We start from the raw sequence: 20,978 nt of genomic DNA on the forward strand, positions 1-20,978 counted from the left end.
TTTCAGTATCTAACTCCATTTCTTGTGTCCTGCCTATCCAACTCCTTAGTTCGGTGCCAAGTAACAGCAGCAAAACCACTTTAATGTGTGTTTTTATTTCACACGTGCATCTCCTATTTTCTTGCTGAATCTTATGTAAACCGAATGTTGTCGCCAATTTCTCCAATTAACAGGCTACTTTTACAACCTGTTTATTGGTCCCATAAACAGTACAATTTACAACTGAAACCTTTTACTAAAATGACCATCTTTTCCAGAAGAAACCAATTAAAGACATTCAGCCTAGAAACAAGGGGTAGAAGCAACACAGCACAGCAGTGGAGAGCCCAGACCCTGGAGCTAGACTCCTCTATTCACTAGCTGGATGACCTTGGGCAGGTTACTCAACCACTCTGTGCCCCCCTCTTCCTCACCTGCCCAATGAGGATAATAATAGGGCTGTTATGAAGATTAGGGAAAAGATTAGGGGAATAAGTATTTGTAAAGTACTTAGTACAGAGCCTGGCACATAGTGTATGCAGCATAAATTCCATTAAATTGTGAAAAAAAAATAGTTCAGCAGTGAATCTCTTAAATAGGACTGCACATAGTCCTGTGATACCACCATTCCTGAAAACACTTTTTAAAACCTCTTTCAGAACAGCCCTGAAGAACAAAATTAAAAACAGGAAAAAAAAAAAAAGTTATTTCTTTGTAGTCACACCTCATTCTTACTGCTTCCTGACTGCTTTATCCCACTTTATCACTCTGATTTTATTCATCAGAAATATCCTTTCCACAGGTGCCTGGGTGGTTCCATGGGTTAAAGCTCTGCCTTCCACCCAGGTCATGATCCTAGGGTCCTGGGATGGAGCCCTGCATCGGGCTCCCTGCTCAGCAAGAAGCCTGCTTTCCCCTCCCTCTGCCTGCTTGTGATCTCTCTGTGTCAAATAAATAAATAATCTTAAAATAATAATTAAAAAGGAATACCCTTGGGCGCCTGGGTGGCTCAGCTGGTTGGACGACTGCCTTCGGCTCAGGTCATGATCCTGGAGTCCCGGGATCGAGTCCCACATTGGGCTCCCAGCTCCATGAGGAGTCTGCTTCTCCCTCTGACCGTCTCCTCGCTCATGTTCTCTCTCACTGTCTCTCTCTCAAATAAATAAATAAAATCTTTAAAAAAAAAAAAAAGGAATACCCTTCCCAAAAATCAGAATTTTTGCAAATGACCAAAATTTGCCACCGCTGCAGATATTCAAAAGACCTTCTCCAGCCTGTAAAGACAGTCTGTTCAGTTTGCTTCGGGTTACAGTGGGAGGATGTGTTCACTGCGTTATTTGAAACTATGTAACTGGAGATACTAAGGCTACAGAAAGTTAGCCAATATGGAAAAATTCACTGCTCAAAATTTTCTTTAAAAAGCTTTAATGATACATCGATAATCTTATGAGGCTGAAATAAAAGCAGATAATTATGTACTCTCCCCTGCTACCCAAACATTCCCTCCATCCTGTGTCTCATACAGATGGGAGGATGGATCTCAAAAGTAGCGGCATTATCACACTGTACGTGACCTTCAGATGGTCAGCAACTGACAAATCAACTCATTTGGGTGTAAAATAGCCTGTGCAAAATGCTACACTTACCCAGAAGCTACATTTTGTGCAATGGTAAAAAATATATATATATCCATCCCCTATGATATTGCCATCCTATTAGAAGTTGTAGTATCGACTAATGAGACTGAGAGAGTTCTTCTGGAACTCACTGTAGGTGATATGTGCCTTTGAACAAAATCTACTTCTCCCAAAGGTGACATTTACAGAATTCTTTCCTTTTCAAAGCTGATCATAAATACAATCTCCCGGGGCACCTGGGTGGCTCAGTGGGTTAAAGCCTCTGCCTTCAGCTCAGGTCACAATCCCAGGGTCTCAGGAGAGCCCCGCATCAGGCTCTCTGCTCAGCAGAGAACTTGCTTCCCCCTCTCTCTCTACCTGCCTCTCTGCCTACTTGGGGTCTCTGCCAAATAAATAAATAAAATCTTAGGAAAAAAAAATTCAGAAGAGCTATCTTCCTCCTCTCCCCTTTACTTCTCTTCAACCCATGACTTAGTGCTGCACGATTTAGCAAAGCCATTACCCTATTTCAGAAGTGGATTAAGAGCAACACAGTTCATCAGACAGAATAATTAGCCAGCGACCCATGAACGTTTCAGACAGAGAATGATTTTCTTAACGACCCAGTATCAGTTTTTTGTTTTTTTGTTCTAGATATTTGTTTATTTGAGAGAGAGAGCACAAGCAGGGGGAGTGGCAGAGGGAAAGGGAGAAAGAGTCTCCGAGGAGCAGGAAGCCCAATGCAGGATTCGATTCCAGGACTCTGTCATCACGACCTGAGCCAACTGTCTGAGCCACCCAGGCATTCCCCCCACCTCCGCCCCCGCCCCACTAGCAGTTCTTATCCTGAGTACGTCTGCTCAAAAATACTCGAATGCATCTTCTCCCTACTAGCTTCTGGCGTATTTTCGGCAAGCCAAATTTTCTGCTGTGCTTTCTAGCTGAATAGGGTATAAAAATCACACACACACACACACACACACACACACACACACACATACACACACACACAGACACACACACACACACACACACACCTTAACGTCGAGGCTAGAGCCGTAAATTCTGATCCAAACGAAGCCATTCACCAACTGGGAAAATCCAAACTCCGGCGTGGATCACTTCCTCCTTCCACCCACCCCACCTGGGCTCAACTTCCCCATCCGTCCAGTGGAGGTAACAGAATCAGGCACCACCCAGGGAGATGAGGCTCCCGAGACAGCAAGCAGCGTTCTGAAAGGCGCTGCCGAATTAGAATGTAATTATCAACACCGAAGGAACCCGCACTGCCTCGGCAAAACTTAAAAGGTGACTTCGTTGCTTACCAGCCAAAAAAAAAAGGGGGGGGGGGGGAGGCGAGCAGACAGGCAACCCGAACCCGTCTGGGGACACTTCTGCGAACTCCAGGAGGGACGGGGAGTCACGGGGATGCCACCGAAGCCCGACGCGGGCCGCTGCCGCCCCCAGCGCGGAGAGGCCCCGGGAGCTGGGAATCCGAGCCGGCCGACAGCCCTGCCCGCCGAGGGCGCTCGGGGGGAGGCGGGGGAGGGCTGGGCGCGCCGCGGCCACCAGCGCCCCGGCCCGCGATGCCACGTCCCGGCCTGCGTCCGCGCACCCCTCGCCCCGGCGGCCCGGCCACCCCCTCCCTGGGCCACACCTCGGACCGGGGCGGGCAGGGGTTGGGGGGGCAGTTAGAGCGGTTGGAACAGTCGCCCGGGGTCGGCCGCCCCCAGAGCCCGGGCCCGACCCGGCCCGCAGGCGCAGCGGGCTCCCCCGGGGACAGGCCTCGGCGCCGCCACCCGGCCCGGCCCCCTCGGGAGCGGCCCCGCACCGCCCGCTCACCTTCAATGTGTCAAAAGCGCATGTTCGCCGCCGCTCGACCGACGTCTCCGCTCCGCTGGCCTGGCCAGGCCCGCCCAGCCACTGGGTTCGGCTCCCCTCCGCAGCCCAGAGCTCCACTCCGCGTACCTCGGCGCCCGGCTCCTCCCCGACACGTCAGGGGCAGCCTCGGTGTCCGAGGCCATTCTGTGACGCACGGGGGCGGGGCCCGGAGCATGCGCGCGAGCGCGCGCGCGGCCGGGGCGTGGCTGCGGCGGGGATGGCGTCACGTGGGGGGGGGGGGGCGGGCCGGGCCCGGCGCGCTGACGTCAGGCTGGCGGCGGCCTCTGCGCAGGCGCCCTCAGTCGTCGCGGCTCCCCCAAAACAGCTGAGCGGGTACGGGAAGTGACGCCCCAAGGAGGGGGTTTGGGGGTGATACCCTCTGGCCTCCGCGTCTTTCAGCCACCGAGGTCCTTCGAGTGTCCGTGTGTCCGGGCGCCCGTTCGTAGCGTGACTCTCGGGTCTGATCTCACCCCGTAGCACACCCCCGAGCACCCTGCAGAGTAACAGGGGTATCCCCGTCCCCCTCGTCACTCCCACGGGGATCTGCGTGCTGTTTGCGCTCTCCCTCCGGCGGGCACTGTGTGCCGGGACTTGTCTTCCCCCGCAGACTGTAAGTGCCCGGAGAGCAGGACCCCCCCAGGTCTTTCTCGTTCCCACCCGGGAGCTGGCACACTAAGTGGGCGCTCAAATGCATGGATTCGCTGGGAGGAATACAAGTAACATCCACTTACGTGTTCTGCATATCTGAGCGTACATTTATTTGGGGGTGTGTCGCCCTGGGGCCCCTGAAGCCTGGCCTCCTAGGTGACTTGGGAGGGAAGAGGGCCGAGGGGTGCTCAGCTCAGAAAGGGGAGAGATGAGGCTGAGCAACGGCTTGGGAAGCGGAAGCTAGAACGGAGCTCTTTCAAAAAACAGCTCTGGGAACTTTGAGTGCACAATGTGCCGTGTAATTACCCCTGATGTCAGGGCTCTCGGGATTGGGTCTGTGGGGTTTTTGGACGCGATAATCATGTGAAAGACAGGCTTCAAGGTGAAAGCAAGGTGAGGTTGGGAAGTTCAGTCACGTTTTTGAGGAAATAGACCTTTGTGGGAACAATGCAAAATGAATTGTAATAGGTGTCCAAATCAATAAAAATTGGAAACATGATGAACGGTGTTTGCGGGAAGGATGGCACCTTGAGCTAGACTCTGAAAGAGGGTTGAAAAGATCATGATAATGACAGTAAGAGAAGTGCCCTTTTGTTGTGCCATCTGTAGGCACTGGCAATTACGAGAAATGCTCGGTTTGCATAATTTAATCCACGAAAGGACCCTGGGAAATCGGTGCTGTTAAAATTCCCATTTCACCAGTGAGGAAACTGAGTCAGCAAAATAATGTTGCCCAAGGTCAATCAACTAGAAAAAAGTGGACTCAAGATCCAAATCCAGCTAATCTGGATGGTTTAATTCCAGAAACCACGCTCTTCACCACTACTATGCTTTCACTCAGGATGTCTATTAATAATTTTATTTAATTTAATTAATATTAACAATATTTGGGGGCTAGAGCACCATGCTAAGTGCATTAAATAAATTACCTCCCTCAGTCCTCACAAGCAGCTTGTGAGGCCACAATTATTACCTCGAGTAATACACTTACAAAACCGAGGCCCTGAGGAGCTGGAATTTTAACCCAAGCAGGTCTTTGTCCAAGCCCAGTGACCTGGGGGACACTGCAGAAGCTCTTTCCGGATCTGGGGCTCTGCTTCCCTGGCAGGAAGCTGTGCTCTGTTAGATGAGATCACAGAGAGGTAATTAGGCAGGGAGGTCTTCCTGTGGACCTCCTGCCAAGACCCAGCAGTCCCAGCCCAAAGGAAAAAACAAAGTCTGCAACTCTTGTCCCCGCCTCCTGGCTGAAGTCCTGGGAAATACACTGAGTCACCTAATGGCAGGGCAAGCCCTGCACAAAATGCTGGCGTCATCTTCCAGGCCCCACCACTCCCCCTACCCAGTCTGGACTCCATGCGTTGGCCCCATCTCAATGAATGGGCTTTGCCTGGCAAGGCTGTTAATAATCGCAAAGCCCCCAACTGATCTCCTTCCTCTGCACTGTTGTGCTTTCTCCCAAGTAACAGTGAACAGCCTTTGCCCCACTCCCCTGCCCATCTTGGGGAAGTAAAGTGGAAGTGAGACCTGAAAGCAGCCTCTAAGGGAAACAAAAGTTGCAAAATCGGCTTTGGGAATTTAACAAAGATGAAAGAGGTTGCTACATCCTCTGCTTCCATGAGGAATGGATCTAGCCAAAGCAGGTCAATATCACAGTCCCTGAGAGCAGGCATAAGCATCCCACCTTTCCTGGCAGTAACTCACAGAGACTTGGGAAACAGAGGCCAGTCTCCACTGGGAGGTAGGGGTTGACCAGCTGCCTTACGAGAAGTCTGGACAAGCTAATAAGATCGTAGACTCCAGCCACATCACACATGGAAGGTGACACAGTGAACACAGGCCTGCCTCGAAAACTCCAAGGGGATGTGGGGCCCATGGAACCCTCTGTTGAAACAGGCAAGCAGAGACCTGATAAGCAAAGGTTTGATTCAGCCTTGCATCTTTTGTGACTGGAATTTTCTGCCCATCTCTAGGGGCATAGATCTCCTGTACCCAGGCTGGCCAAGGGACTCCCAAAGGCTGGCTGGTCACTAGAGTCTTGCTGGATACCTCCACCAGGGGTCCCACCACCTCTCATGTGTGAACCCCAAACAAATCCTCCTTTTACCCCAGTTGAAATTTCCAAAATGACTTCGTGTTTCTGACAAAGATGCTGTCATTCCCCTAGTTACTAAGGCACAAAAGCCTCCTCAAGTCACCCTTAATTATCTCCTTCCCCCAGCTTTCATTTCACTCTAGAAGGTCACCGAACCCAAGAGACCCGCCCATCATAAACTCTCTCAATTCCATTTTCGCAGCATTTTCCTCCTGGATCTCCCTAGTTCACAGTCTCCTATCTCTCTCTCCCGCCCTTTCCGAACTTCTTTCCCTTCACTTCCTCCCGGTCCCAGCCCAGCAGACCACACCACCATCAGGATAACCTTTCCAAAATCCCTCTGTGTACAGAGCATCACTTGCTCCAAAAGTGGTTTCGGCATGCTGTTGTTGCCTTGGTGATAACGTACAAACTACAAAACCTAGCATTCAAGGCCCTCCCAAAGCAACTCCAACACATGTCCACAGTCTACTTCCTACAGTTCACCAATCTGGGTCCGGCCAGACCTTCCACTGTGTCCCCCACAGAGTTCCCTTCATCTCTGGGCCTCTTACTGACTCCCACACCTGCTCCCTGAGCCCGGCCAACCCACCTTCCTCTCTGCCTTTGGAAATCTCATTCATATGCTACCTCCTCCAGGAAGCCTTCCCGATACCTAATGCCCCCAAATGAGTGTTCCTTCCTCTGAGTTCAAGCAGAACCCCAAATAGTTCACAGGAGACTTACTGAACATGGCCTTTTGGTTCTGGAGGTGTCTGGGCTCCCCACAAAGGAACCAAATCTCACTGAGCACTGGGATAATATTGACTGTCCCACTATTCCTCAGCAACAGATCTTTAGCAAAAAGTCAGTTAAACATGTTTCAGGGGCACCTGGGTGGCTCAGTGGGTTAAAGCCTCTGCCTTTGGCTCAGGTCATGATCCCAGGGTCCTGGGATCGAGCCCCGCGTCAGCCTCCCTGTTCAGCAGGGGATCTGCTTCTGCCCCTCCCCCCGCTTGTGTGCTCTCTCTCTAATAAATAACATTTTTTGATAAATAAAAAAGAATAGTTATAATAAAAATAGGAATTTTTATTTAAAAATTATTCTTGGCAGGGATAAAATTATGCTCTGGGACCTTGAGGTGAGAAGTGGTTTTCTAGAGAGAACGAAGCCTTTCATTCTCCAGCTGTGAGTTTAGCGCTTGCTAAGTTCTAGGCACCGTTCTTGAACTTGGGGATTCAAGTGCGTCACAGTCACAGCACCCCACCCCCGTAGAGCTTATCTTCTAATGGGGAAGACAGATAATAAGCCAATAGACAAATAAATGTCTTTCTGTCCAATCATGATAGATGCTAGAAAGAAACCTACCCAGAGAGACACCTGGATGGCTCAGTGGTTTAAGTGGCTGCCTTCGGCTCAGGTCGTGATCCCAGGGTCCTGGGATTGAGCCCCACATCGGGCTCCCTGCTCGGTGGAGAACCAGCTTCTCCCTCCCTGCCTGGCCTGCTTGTGCTCTCTGTCCGTCGATTAAACAAATAAAATCTTAGAAAGGAAGGAAGGGGGGCGCCTGGGTGGCTTAGAGGGTTAAAGCCTCTGACTTTGGCTCGGGTCGTGATCCCGGGTCCTGGGATCAAGCCCTGCATAGGGCTCTCTGCTTGGCAGAAAGTCTGTTTCCTCCTCTCTCTCTGCCTGCCTCTCTGCCTACTTGTGATCTCTTTCTGTCAAATAAATAAATAAAATCTTTCAAATAAAAAAAAAAAAGAAAGGAAGGAAGGAATCTGCCCAGAGCAAGAGGATAAGATATGGCAAGAGTTTTCCCTGAGTATCAGGCTTTGTCACGGGAGCGACTGTCTTCCTCCACAAAATTGTCAGGACTCTTATGATAAAGGCTGCTATGTAAAATGCAAGAGAGATGTGAAATTAAGAACATGATAATACATGCCAGTGTCTCACATAGAGAAGCTCATCCTACTTCCCATCACAGTGCCGGGCATAGAGTGGGCGTTCGATAAATCAGTTGGATAAAGGGCTTGCTGTGTGGTCTACAAAATGCCCAGCCTCCAACCAGATGATAAATTCCCCCCTTCTAAGATAAAGAATGGTAGCCAGTTCGCATCTGATTCCAAAACACTCCCAGTATAATACACTATATGTTAATAAGAAAATAAAAATTATATTTTAAAAAATGCCCCCTGCTGCTTGGTCCCCCACCCCTGAGCCAGACAGCCGTGAACAGCCGAGCAGGGGTAACCCAGCGCCACCCCAAAGAGATGATGGGCTCCATTCGATGTCTATGTTGCCTGCTCAGCAGCTCCTCGATCAAACCGAGTGCAGCAAACTGCTCAAAGCTATTCGATGCCTTCTAAACCCCACTCTCCTGTCAGATTCTCTATCCCCTCCTTCCCCAAACTCCAGAGGTCTGTAAGTCAACAGAAAGCCAGGAGCTGGGTATATGACCCAGAAGGGTCCAGACCTCCTTGCTGTCCCTTCCCTTCCTGCTGTGTCTGTCTGAGAACGCTGCCAGCTTCCAGATCCTTCCATGGCAGGACTCGGGTGTAGCTCACAGGCGAGAACGAGGACAAGTCAAGCTGAAGCCATCACAGGCCTCCCTGTCAGAGTGCTGCTCTCATACCTGGGAGGAAAGGACCCCACCTTGTCCTTATCTGGGGGCTAAACTGAGGCTTAAGACTCTTGGCTCAGCCTTTGCCCACTCCCTGTTAATGGAAACTGACACCCAGCCGCACTCCCATGAATCTTGGAGTTGCCTCAATTTCCTCCCCAGCAACCCACCTCAGCTGTGGGCTTCCTCCCGTTCTGGAACTATCTGCAGCCTTGTGGTGTTCCTGGCTTCAAAGCCTCCACTCCTCCAAGCTTCTGTCTTCCCTGTCAGCCCTGGCTCCCAGCCAGCCCCTGTATCACTACCCACGCCCCGGAGTGACAGCCGCCTCCCCAGGAAAGGAAGGCTCCACACTATTAATTGTTGGCTTGGTTAACACCTGGCAACCTCACGGGCTGTTGCCATCATACCTACATCAACAGCGTGACGGTCCCCAGACCAAAGCAAGATCTGCTCCATACCTTCACGGAGACAGGGTGACACCGGTTTTGCTCACCCCCAAACCCTTCTGATGAAATGACAAGGCTGGAAAGAGATGGAGCGTTTCTTCCGAGCTGCGCTGGGCGTATCGGGTAATTTCAGGCAAATTTCTATTACCAGACGTACAGGACTGAACGACCATTCATGCAGGCATTCAACAAATCGCCTAGAGTGAGTGCCCGCCCTGTTCTAGGCTCCAGGAACAGAGCAGTTAATGACATGAGCTCACAGAGAAGAAACAGAAAAGAAGGAAACATTAGCCTGTCCAGTAGTGTTAAGTACTGAGAAGAAACAAAGAGGCCAAGACGTTTCAATATTTTGTATTTTGGGGGGCACGGAGGGCAACACCGGACATGGAGCATGAACAAATGCCTTGTGTTGAATGTTTGTTAAGTTCTGAGATATTTCCCTGGCTCTCAGATGCTCCTTTCTCTTTTTAAAATATTTTTTAAAGATTTTATTTATTTATTTGAAAGAGAGCGCAAGCACCAGCGGCAGGAGGGGCAGAGGGAGAGGAAGACAGAGCTCACGCAGACCCCTTGCTGAGCATGGAGCCCTTCGCGGGTCTCGATCTCATGACACCGAAATCACAACCCAAGCCAATCAAGAGTCGGATGCTTAACCCTCTCAGCCACCCGGTGCCCCTCTTTTTCTTTCCTTTCATCAAATCATTTTTATCATTCAAACTCCAGTAAAGACCTCTCCAATGAAACAGAATGAGCAATCAGCAGCTGCTGACAAATTTTAAAATTACAAGGTGACTAACACACATGTCATCGTCAGCTCGCTCCTAATCAAAAGCGTTCCAAAGAGAACAGCAAGAAGGTGGGGGTAGGAGGCTGGGTGTCACTACCTTGGACGTCAACTATAGCTAACCTGGAAAATGGGGATTGCTTTTTGGCGGGATGGGGGGGGGTGTCACACATGTGGAGACCATGGATTCAGGAAGGGGTGCCGTACCCTGACCGTTTATAATCATAACCTAACAGGGGCTTACAACCTAGCCCGAGTCCGCGGGATCTTGGAGGAAATTGCCCACAAGCCTTTGTCAATTCCTACATAAATACAGCATGGGTCCCAATGTCCACTTGGAAAATGACAGAGGAGGGGTTTGTGGGCTGTGCATGAGAAACAATTTCTGCTCGAAATCGGATCGGGCTTTTTCTAGGACTGTATGTTCCACGGAGGCCAATTTTGACTCGTAAAAGGCTAAAGTGCAGAAACGAAAAACAGCCCAGGGGTCATGTCAATCACAGTAGAAATGCCCCTTCCATACAAAGGAAATACGTGTCCCTTTGGAGGGGAGCAGGCATCGATTTAAGTGCCAGTGGTAGAACACCAGGGAGGAGTGAGAGGAAGGGGAGCAGGAAAGCCCTTTCTCCAAGCCTGTTGCTGTGTCAACGATTTTCCAAAAGTTCTGTGTTGGCAGCACAGTTGTGAATACCATGATAGAAAGATATTAAAGGCAGCCCTGTGAGAGCAGGAGGCCCAGACACACTGACGAGGTGATCAAAGGGAGGCAAGACCCACCCTCCACCCCCAGCCGGAGCTACGCCCCTTCTCAGGGCTCCCCACCCTGGTGTGAGGGCGCAGTCAGCCTCAGCCCCGGGGAGCCCTTCCCTCCCACCGCCTTAGGAATTTCTTCCTGGCCACATTGGGCCCCATCAACAGGCGATTTTGCCCATCACTTCCCCTCTCTGCATCTCCTTTTCTTCCTCTGTAAAAAGAGCAGCTTGTTAGCAGCTCCTGTGAGTCTGGACTGGTCCTGCCCTCTGGGTGCCGAGCACCCTTTCGAGGAGAGCTGAGGTCCCTGCCTCTCTGAGGCCAGCTTGCCCTACAGTCATGGGAAGGTCAGGCCCCTCCTCAGTGGGTTGGTGAGGGCGTATGATGGAGGACCGTCTTACCCTGGCAGAGCTTGCTTTGCTCTGTCCTGGGGAGGCCCTGAACTTGCAGAATGGACCACTTCCAAGGGCATCTAAAAGGCCGCGTGTTCGTCTGCTGGGGCCGCTGAAGCACATCACCACATCCTGAGTGGCTTAAAACAACACCACGGTATCCTCCTCAGGTTCTAGAGGTCAGGTGTCCAAAATGAGACTCATAGGAACCCAACCAAGGTGTTGGCAGGGCTGGTTCCTGCAGGAGGCTCCTTGCCCCTTCCAGGGGCTCCTAGCTCACAGCCACCTCTGTCCACCAGCCCTTCTGGTGTCAGATTGCTCAGTCTAACTTTGACCCCCGCCTTCCTCTCAGGAGGACCCTTTCCATACATGAAGCCCACCCTGATATCCCAGAATAATCTTCCCATTTCAAAAGCCTTAACCACGGGTGCCTGGGTGGCTCAGTGGGTTAAAGCCTCTGCCTTTGGCTCAGGTCGTGATCCCAGGTCCTGGGATCGACCCCCACATAGGGCTCTCCGCTCAGCAGGGAGGCTGCTTGCTTCCCTCTCTCTCTCTGCCTACTTGTGATCTCTGTCAAATAAATTTAAAAAAAAAAAAAAAAAAAAAGCCTGATCCACCTCTGCAAAGCCATTTTTGCCACGTAAGAGGACATGATCACAGCTCTGGGGGTTATGGTGTGGACATCTTCCAGGGCTTATCATTCTGCCTACGATATCTGATGTGCTCATTCTACCCTCGTCACAATATTTGCCACTTCTCCTTATCATCTTTGAGCTTTTCTTTAAATTGACTCCCTCCCTTTTTCTGAAGCAGGCTCCACGCCCAGTGCGGAGCCCAAGCCGGGGCTCGAACTCATGACCTTGAGATCCAGACCTGAGCCAGGATCAAGAGTTGGACGCTCGACCACCTAAGCCACCCAGGCACCCCTGAATTGGTTTGCTTTTTTTTTTTTTTTTAATAGACTTACATCCTTCATTAGCCTCATCCTAAACGATCATATCCATGAACTCCTGGAATGAACCACCAGTTTTAGTTTCCCTAATATTTCATCAAGTAAATCCGTAACTACTAAGATGGCAACTGTCCATGCCTGTCCTGGGTAACATCACTCTGCATGCCTCCGGGAGTACCAAGGCCAGCATTTGGGGGACAAAAATAGAATCCAGCCTGCTGGTTTTACAGAAGAGGGTAATTTGGCCAAAAATGCACAGCAACAAAGAGCAAAACTGCAGCCCCGGCTCCGTCCTCACTGGGCACAACTTGACAGCATGTCAGTGTCTCTTCCCGGCATCCCTGCACTGGCGACTCGAACCAGCTGATGCTCAGGTCCCCTCTGCTATGCTCACAGATATTTTATATTTAGAAAGTGGTGTTTCCTATTGCTTCCCCCGTCAGACTCACACTCATGCCTCCCACTTATCTGTGTTAAACACTCTCATGTTTACTTGGCCCGCATCTGGACAGCGTCCAAGCCCCAGGGAAGAATGAACCAAAAGGGAAGGTCAGTGGCCAGTGGTGACTTTGTACTGGGCTCTCCTTGGCATCTGTCCCAGCTGCAGGCTGAGCTTTGAAAACCACTTTTGAGAAGGCAGAGTCCTTTTCCATGCACACGGTGTGGGATGCTATCATTATCCTCGTCTTACATAACAATCGGCACGCAATAAAAATAGCTTTCATTTATTGGATTCTTAGTGTGGGTCAGGGCTCGGGTAAGTGCTTGCCAAACACCCGTTCACGACAACACTATGAAGTAGCTCTTCGTGTCCCCACTTTACAGATGAGAAAAATGAGTCTCAGAGAAGTCAAGCAGTTTGTCCGGGTCACAAGGCAGGGGTGACAAAGTCTGTGTTCAGAATGCCTTGGAAGACATGAGGGAACTTAGAAATCCCCCTGAGTGGGGACTCCTGCAGAGGACACCCAGTCAATGGCAGACTCAGGGACAGTTCATTCTTTCTGATTTTTGCACTTAAGCTAGTATTTCTGGGGTAACTTCTTCGGACACCTGCCCGATCCGCTTCTGTTTCCTCCTCTTTACAAACATCCCTCCACCCTGGTGCTCTGGCCCTCCACCCTTTCCACCCAGGGTTAAAAGCCATGGAGGAATCTAGGGAGAACCCCCGAATGACCTTTCTCCATCTTCCTCCAAACCACAGAGGGGGAAAAGAAAGACAGAAAGTGCTAGAACATTTCTGAGAGTCTGTTTTTGCATTAGTAACAATTTAACCAGAAAAGGATTAAAGTGTGACTTTTGTCCTTTCCCCTCCCCCAAAAAAGAGATTGCTAAACAGATTAACAGAGTGGAAACAAGGTTACATGGGGTCCTGATCCGAAGGGGAACTTGTTAATGAAGATTTTAATCCAAAAGAACCAAGATGTCGGTCAGTAGGGTACGGCCTCAATAAATGATCGCATAGCCACGCAACGGAATACCACGTTACCACGAATAATGATGTCATACAACAGTGTATAATAATAGGAGGATGAACTATGATTAGTAAGTCGAAAGCACGAATACAAATTAAAATGACTCTTATTGTCACAGGTACGTAACGTTTGAAAAGGTGATTTATATTTTCTTTTTTCTGCTTGTTTGTGTCTTCCAAACGTGCTGCGGTGAACAAAAATTACTTTCTTTTTTCTTTTCTTTTTTTTTTTTTAAGTAGGCTCCACACCCAGCATAGAGCTGCTTAAATTTATTGCCTTGAGATCAGGGCATTATTATTGCCCTGAGATCAAGACCTGAGCTGAGATCAAGAGTCAGATGCTTAATTAACTGAGCCACCTAGGCACCCCTACAGATTATTTTCTTAATCCAAGGGAGGGAATAAAAAATCATGCAAAAATGTGGACATAGTCATTAAGATCCACTGTTCTCTGAAGCCTGTGCTCTGAGACTGAATATACAAGAAAATAAAACATCGACCCTATGCCTCGTTGCAGAGCTGGCCACATATCCCAATGTAGCACTTTTCCTACCCCGCTCAAAAAATGAACAATGGGGGGCGCCTGGGTGGCTCAGTGGTTTAAGCCTCTGCCTTCAGTTCAGGTCATGATCTCAGGGTCCTGGGATCAAGCCCCACATCGGGCTCTCTGCTCAGTGGGGAACCTGCTTCCCCCTCTTTCTCTGCCTGCCTCTCTGCCTACTTGTGATCTCTGTCTATCAAATAAATAAATAAAAATCTTTAAAAAAAAAAAAAAGAACAATGGATAAAAATAAGTTGTTTGCAGAAAAAGACAAAAAATGGCCCATAAACATGTAGGAAGATATTCGGCCGTATCGTTAATGAGTTTTGAACATGTCAATTAGAATACAATGCCATACAACTTGTCTATCAGATTAGCTACGTTTAAAATAAATGATGCTGCTCGCTGCTATGAGAGGTATGAGGAAGTCAGTGTGTTTGTACCACGCTGGTCAGAGGGCCGGCGTAACAACCACGGCAGCTACCATGATGGGTTGAGTACTTGTATCATCACTTCCTCTTGAAACACCACTAAAAAGACAGGACCAAAAAAAGAGACAGGGCGCCTGGGTGGCTCAGTGGGTTAAGCCTCTGCCTTCGGCTCTAGTCATGATCTCAGGGTCCTGGGATTGAGACCCCGCATCAGGCTCTCCGCTCAGCGGGGAGCCTGCTTCCTCCTCTCTTTCTGCCTGCCTCTCTGCCTGCTTGTGATCTCTGTCTGTCAAATAAAAAAATAAAATCTTAAAAAAAAAAATCTAAAAGGCAGAACTCCAGGAGGACAGAGTGCAGGAAAGACAATGATGACATGAGATGTCAACAGAATCTTGTAAAATGGACAGTAGATCGCTGAGTGGCTGCTGATGGGGTGATCAGAGAAGGCTGGAGGGGAGACTCAGTGTCCCCCAGACGCAAGCAGCGCGGCGTCTCCACCCGCAGACCAGACGGCTCCCCAGCCGGAGGTGCTGGCTGCGACGACGGAAGGCGGGACGGGGCGGGGCCACACACAGGAAGATCTGTTGAAACTACCCTATGTTTACAAAGCACTTTAGAGGCTGACTTCATAGCTCAGGCAAATGACAAGCCAAGGTATTTACCTTTCTCCCACCCCAGCAGGAGGAGGATGTTTAGAAAAGCTCCAGACTAGGGCACACTGGGCCACCCCTTGTCCAGACTAGGACAAGGCTAAGTCACCACACTACAAAAAGAAGGGTAATGGAGGGAGGGCAGATCCTTCAAAGGCTGTGTATGGAATGAAGAGATCCTACCTTCCTTCTCCTGATAGCCTCCCAGAATGCTTACAGCCTGACGTGTATCCTCCAGCCAGGAGATCAGAGAGTTTTTCTCAGCGGAACCCAACTGGATCTAGAGAGTCTCCCAACCACTGGCCTGATCTGGAGTAGTCACAGAGAAGCCCAACAGCCAGCAAGACCCTCCGCCTGCCCCCTCCAGAACCTCCAATCAGCGTCTAGTTCCTTGATCATAAAAATGAACATTTAGGGGTGCCTGGGTGGCTCAGTGAGTTAAAGCCTCTGCCTCCGGCTCAGGTCATGATCTCAGGATCCTGGGATCGAGCCCCGCTCTCTGCTCAGCAGGGAGCTCACTTTCCCCCTCTCTGCCTGCCTCTCTGCCTTGTGATCTGTCAAATAAATAAATAAAATCTTTTTAAAAATAAAATAAAATGTACAGTTGAAATAAAGATGGGAACTGGGAAATCATCTGATGTGTCTGATCCTATTGAGAGAAATTTAAAAGCCCTGTTGGAGAGGAAACAGTGATATGTGGGTGAAAGCTAAGAAAATGAAAACCTGAGGCAACCATCAACTCCGGGGGAAAAAATTAAACAAAAGGAAGGAAAGAATAATAGTAAAGTGGAGAGCTCAGAGAGCAATACTTACATAGTTTCAGCTCAACATACTTTTGTAACACAAACATGAACACTGATTTAAGCAAAATTTGTTATCAGGAAGGACCAGGAAGATGGGAGGGGCATTACTATAGATAGGGTGATGTATCCTTCCTTTTCATAAAAAGTCAATAGATCATGACTAAAATAGAAAAAAAAAAAAAACAGCCATCCAGTCACTTTAGAAACAACTAAAATCATTAAAAGTGTTTGTGTCTGGTAAAGAAAACTTGGAAGTGGGAAGGTGGGAAGGGGAATTGGTATTTTTCATTGTGTTGCTCTGTGTTGCTTTAATAAAAGTGGATGTGAAATTTGAAACACATAAAAAGTATGATACTTACTGAAGGAATTTAGACAAAAGTACCAAGCCTGTAAACAGGTGTATAACTTTTCACCCAGCAATAAACTTGTAAGGATTTACACTAAGGAAATAATAGGGCTAGTATGCAAAGACGTGCATTCACTGGAGCATTGTTTATTATAGCAATATGTTGAAAACAGCCTAAACACCCATCAGTAGGTATTTATACATCACTATGTATAAATTCTGTATACCTATACACTGAAATACTACCCAGCTGTTAAGAAAGACAAGGTAAGGATACCCGGGTGGCAAAGCATCTACCTCTGGCTCAGGTCACAATCCTGGGGTCCTGGGATCAAGCCCTGTGTCAGGCCCCCTGCTCAGAGGGGAGCCCGCTTCTCCCTCTCCCTCTGTTCTTCCTCCCACTGTGCTCTTACACACACAAGTACTCTCTCTCTCTTAAATATATAAGTAAATAAAATCTTTTAAAAAGGAAAGACAAGGGAGATATTTATAAATTAACCAGAGATGATACTCAAATGATATTATCAAGTAAAAAAGGGTTGAATGACAGAGTTTTACATAAGAAATATTTGTTTGAAAGGTCCAGTTGCTCTCCAGAATATATAAAGAACTCCTACAACTCAACAACAACAACAAACAACTCGATTGAAAAATGCACGAAGGACTCGATTAGACGTTTCTCCAAAGAAGTATACAAATGGCCAATAAGCCTCAAAGAATGACGTTCCATGCCACTGATTACTAGGAAAATGCAGGTTAAAATTGCAGTAAGATACCAGGGCACACCCATCAGGATGGCTGCGATCAGAAACACAGAAAGTAACAAGTGTCGGCAAGAATGTAGAGAAATCAGACCCCTCGCACACTACCATAGGGTTGTCAAATGACACAGTCGCTATGTACGAAGTAAGACAATTCCACAAAAAATTAAAAATAGAATTGCCATATGATCCCGGCAATTCCACTTGTGGACATATACTCAAACGAACTGAGAGCAGGGGCTCACACAGATATTGCTGAACTCAGGGTCGTAATAGCCAGAAGGTAGAGACGATTCAAGTGTTCAACCCACGTGCAGACGGTGGAACAGAACGCGGTCTATTCACACAACAGAATTGTGTTCAGCCTTAAAAAAGGAAGGCAATTGTGACAACAGGGATGAACCCTGAGACCTTTATGCTGAGTGAAACAAGCCAGCCATGAAAGGACAAATACCATGTGATTCTACCTATATGAGGTGTCTAGAGTCGCCAAACTCAGAAACAGAAAGCAGAATGGTGGTTTTCAGAAGCTAGGGAAAAGGAGAGTTGGGACGCAGTATTTAGTGGGGACAGAGTTTCAGTTTTGCAAGACGATAAGAGTTCTAGAACCAGAGGGTGATAATGGGCGTCCAACAACGTGAACGCACTTGGTGTCCCTGAACTGTGGACCTAAGGTAAATTTTATGTATATTTTACTGCCACACGTTTTTAAAATTTTTTGAGGTCTAGAAATCTGTATGTCAAAGGGTCCATGGTAATCTTCGCGGATGGAATCATGCAAAAACTTGAACTTTCTCTGTATTGGGGGGTTTTCTATACCAGGAAAAAAAAAGTGGAGCTCCATTTAGAAAATGAAATAAAACTAATCTCAAATTCTGAAAGATACCATCTTATAGTTTATAAAACAGTTTCATAATCACTGTCTTGCTTAAGACAAGAAGTCCCCTGAAAGAGAGACATGGTGCCGTTTTCTAGATGAGAAAATAGGTTCAGAGGGGAGTGACTTGCCCATGAACGAGACAAGGAGCTGGGACTCCTGGTGGCAATCTCCTAACTTGGTCAGCTCAGCGCAATGTTAAGCATCACATGAGATAAACCTGTCTGAACCCAAGAGACCCTGTCTGCAAGCCTGGAAAATGCTATCTGGTACCCAGGAAAGACAAATCAGGGTGATGGGATCTTGGGGAGATGGGGATAGACCACGGGGTTTCAGGACGCCACCATCAATGCAACGTCTGGTGTTCCCCCCACAGGGACATAACCAACTTCACAACACTGACCTCAGCCTTTGACGGTGCCCCCAGTCCCATGGACAGAGAGAGGGTCTGCCGACCACCAGGAGCCCTCCCGCTCTGGGGCGCCTCTGGCTGGCCCTCACCTGGCCCAGACGTCCAATCAGACACCCCCACCCCCTCCCCCATCCCCCGCCACCTTCGCATTGTACCTGCTCCTGTGTCCAGGGCTTCGCCGATCAGACCAACAGCAGGCCCCACGGTTGCTGGCCCTGAACCAGCTGAAGGGAAGTAGAAGTCAACAGGAAATGTGAGAATCACCATATGACAAAAGAGGTACAAGGACAGGAAGTGGGTTTGGCCGCAAAGGCGGAGGGGACCCCGTGATCTAGAGGTGAGGCAACCCCGCTTGCCTCCTCGCTCGGCTAGAGTGGAGAAACGATTCCTTCCTTGCCAAGCAAGGGAAGAGAGAAATCGGGTACTGTCCTGGCTCCTGAGCCAGGCCTTCAAGCTTCCCCACTGTCACTGCGTGCGGGTCCGCCCCTGTCCTTGTATTTGGAAGGGCAAGGGCAAAGCTGTCACCGAGGCCAGGAGCTGCCTAGCATCTGGCATTGCCCATGAACTGAAGGCAGAGGGCCACCGCCCACCCCTTTTATGGCTGGGAGACCTGGAACGAGCTGCTTGGGGTCTCCTTTTCCCCTTCGATGAAATTGAGGTGACCCCAGTACCGGCCTCGCAGGTCCGTGGATGCTTCAGTGAGTTCCCACACAGACCATTCCTTTCCAGTGGTGACATGCGACCTCCCCAGGGTCACCCAGGGAGAGTGGAGGCTGTGTCTCTGTGTCCCCAGAACGTTCAGCAGAGCACTGGAAGTTAGTCCGTAAATGTGCTCCAGCCTTCGCGATGCTGGGGAAACACTACCCTGTTCAGAGCACACAGGCAAGCACGGGAGCCTCGGCTGAGGACCCCATCGCAGTGGGAGGAGGCTAAACGGGCTTTGGCAAAGCCTGGCATGAAGGCAGGGCCAGGGTGAGCCTTGGCTCCTCTTAGCTCTGATCACAACCTCCTAAGATCCCCAAAGATGTGAAATGGGGCAACAAGGCACACTTGATGTGCCTGGCAGTCCAGATCCCACCCACTTTCACCATTTCCAGAAAGATCCCTGCTTAGCCTGCTGCAACCTCAAATCTCCCTCAAAAGCAATCCTTAGTCTTGGCACCTGATCAGGAGACCTGCCCTCCTCCTGGCTCTCTGCCCTCACCTCCCTGACCTCCTCCTTTTCAGACGATGGCACCTTCTTCAAGACTGTTCTGTCCACTCAGCCACTCCTCCAGGGTGCCCACCTGGCTTCTCCTTTAAGCGTGCCCCAAGCCTTGTTGAGGCCTACTATGTGCCAGGCACCATATTAAATGTTGCTTTAACCTTCAAACCACTCTCTAAGGTAGTAGCTGTAACTCTCCTCATTTTTCTTAAGTTGTTGCTTTTAAGTAATCTCTACACACAACGTGGGGCTTGAACTCTCAACCTCGAGACCGAGAGTTGCACATTCTTCCCATTGAGCCAGGCTGGCACCCCCTTCCCATTTTGCAGATCAGGAAACTGAGACCCCAAGAGGTCACACAGCTTGCCCAAGGTCCCCCAGCGAGGGGACCCACGCTCTCTCTAACTTGTACCAGAGACACTTCAGCGAGAGTTTACTCCAGAAGCTGGCAAGCTCTGGGGGCAGAGCCCTCCCCCTGCTCCTAGAAATGAGACTGAGAGCGGCTGGGCGCGAGTCATCACCAGGGAGCTGGTTAGAAATGCAGAAGCTCGGGCCCCACCGCAGTCCTACTGAATCAGAACCTGCATTTTCACAAAAGACCTAAGTCATTGGTTTGCTCATCAAAGTTTTGGACGCACAGTGGTCCAAAGTGAAGTCAATAGATGTGCTATACAGGCACCCAGAGGGAGAGCAATCATAGGAAAAACAAAATCCACGGGGCTCTTGATCTTGGGGATTTCACCTCTGGAGGAAGCACAGAACAAAAAAGTTAGGGCTTAAAGTTCCCTATGCCTCACTTTCCACTTCTAGGTGCTTGATCAAGATCTTGGCCCCCTGCAAGTCTGGAGGGCCACGGCGCGTCTTTAGAGCGCCACCTGCTGGCTCTACTTAGGTATGAGCCTACATTTCTGCTCCCAGCATCCTGGCCAAGAGCCCCAGCCCTGGCTGAGCTCTTTCTCCGGGTTTCTCTCAGTTCTTGCCCGCCTGGGGGATCCACTGTTCACTACTCACTCCTCACTACTCCTGCCACAGGTTCAGATAACTCCTCACTCTGTACATAGCAGTAATGCAGTACCCCATGTTTGACCAATAAACATTTCTTGAGCTCCTACTGGATGCAAACCCTGACTTCAACCGGCCAGTCCTCTTCTCCCCAACAGCAGAACAAGTGGTCCAAACAGGTGCTTAGTGTTCTGACGTCAAGGTTTAAAACTTGACTTAAAGCAAGACTTAAAGATTTAAAACAGAAAGTATTCACAATATTCACAGGCATATGTTTCTATTTGCCTGTATTTATATCCATCTAAAATCAGTAAGAAAAGGAAAGCATCCAGCTAGAAAA

At 49.3% G+C, this 20,978-nt stretch overlaps 1 protein-coding gene across 4 annotated transcripts in view; it reads right to left on the reverse strand.

The window, feature by feature from the left end:
* NDEL1 (nudE neurodevelopment protein 1 like 1) overlaps positions 1-18,671 on the reverse strand; it is a 51,175-nt gene extending 32,504 nt beyond the window's left edge. For 2 of the 4 annotated variants that reach the window (XM_059380387.1, XM_059380388.1), the window contains exon 1: positions 3,438-3,628. The gene's annotated coding sequence lies outside the window, so the exon portion shown is untranslated. Of the gene's footprint in view, positions 1-3,437; positions 3,629-18,587 lie in introns of those variants that run through there. The other 2 variants (XM_059380386.1, XM_059380385.1) reach the window with 2 other exon arrangements.
* Between the last annotated feature and the right edge of the window lie 2,307 nt (positions 18,672-20,978).

This window comes from Mustela nigripes, chromosome 16 (assembly GCF_022355385.1).
Source record: "Mustela nigripes isolate SB6536 chromosome 16, MUSNIG.SB6536, whole genome shotgun sequence".
NCBI lineage: Eukaryota > Metazoa > Chordata > Mammalia > Carnivora > Mustelidae > Mustela > Mustela nigripes.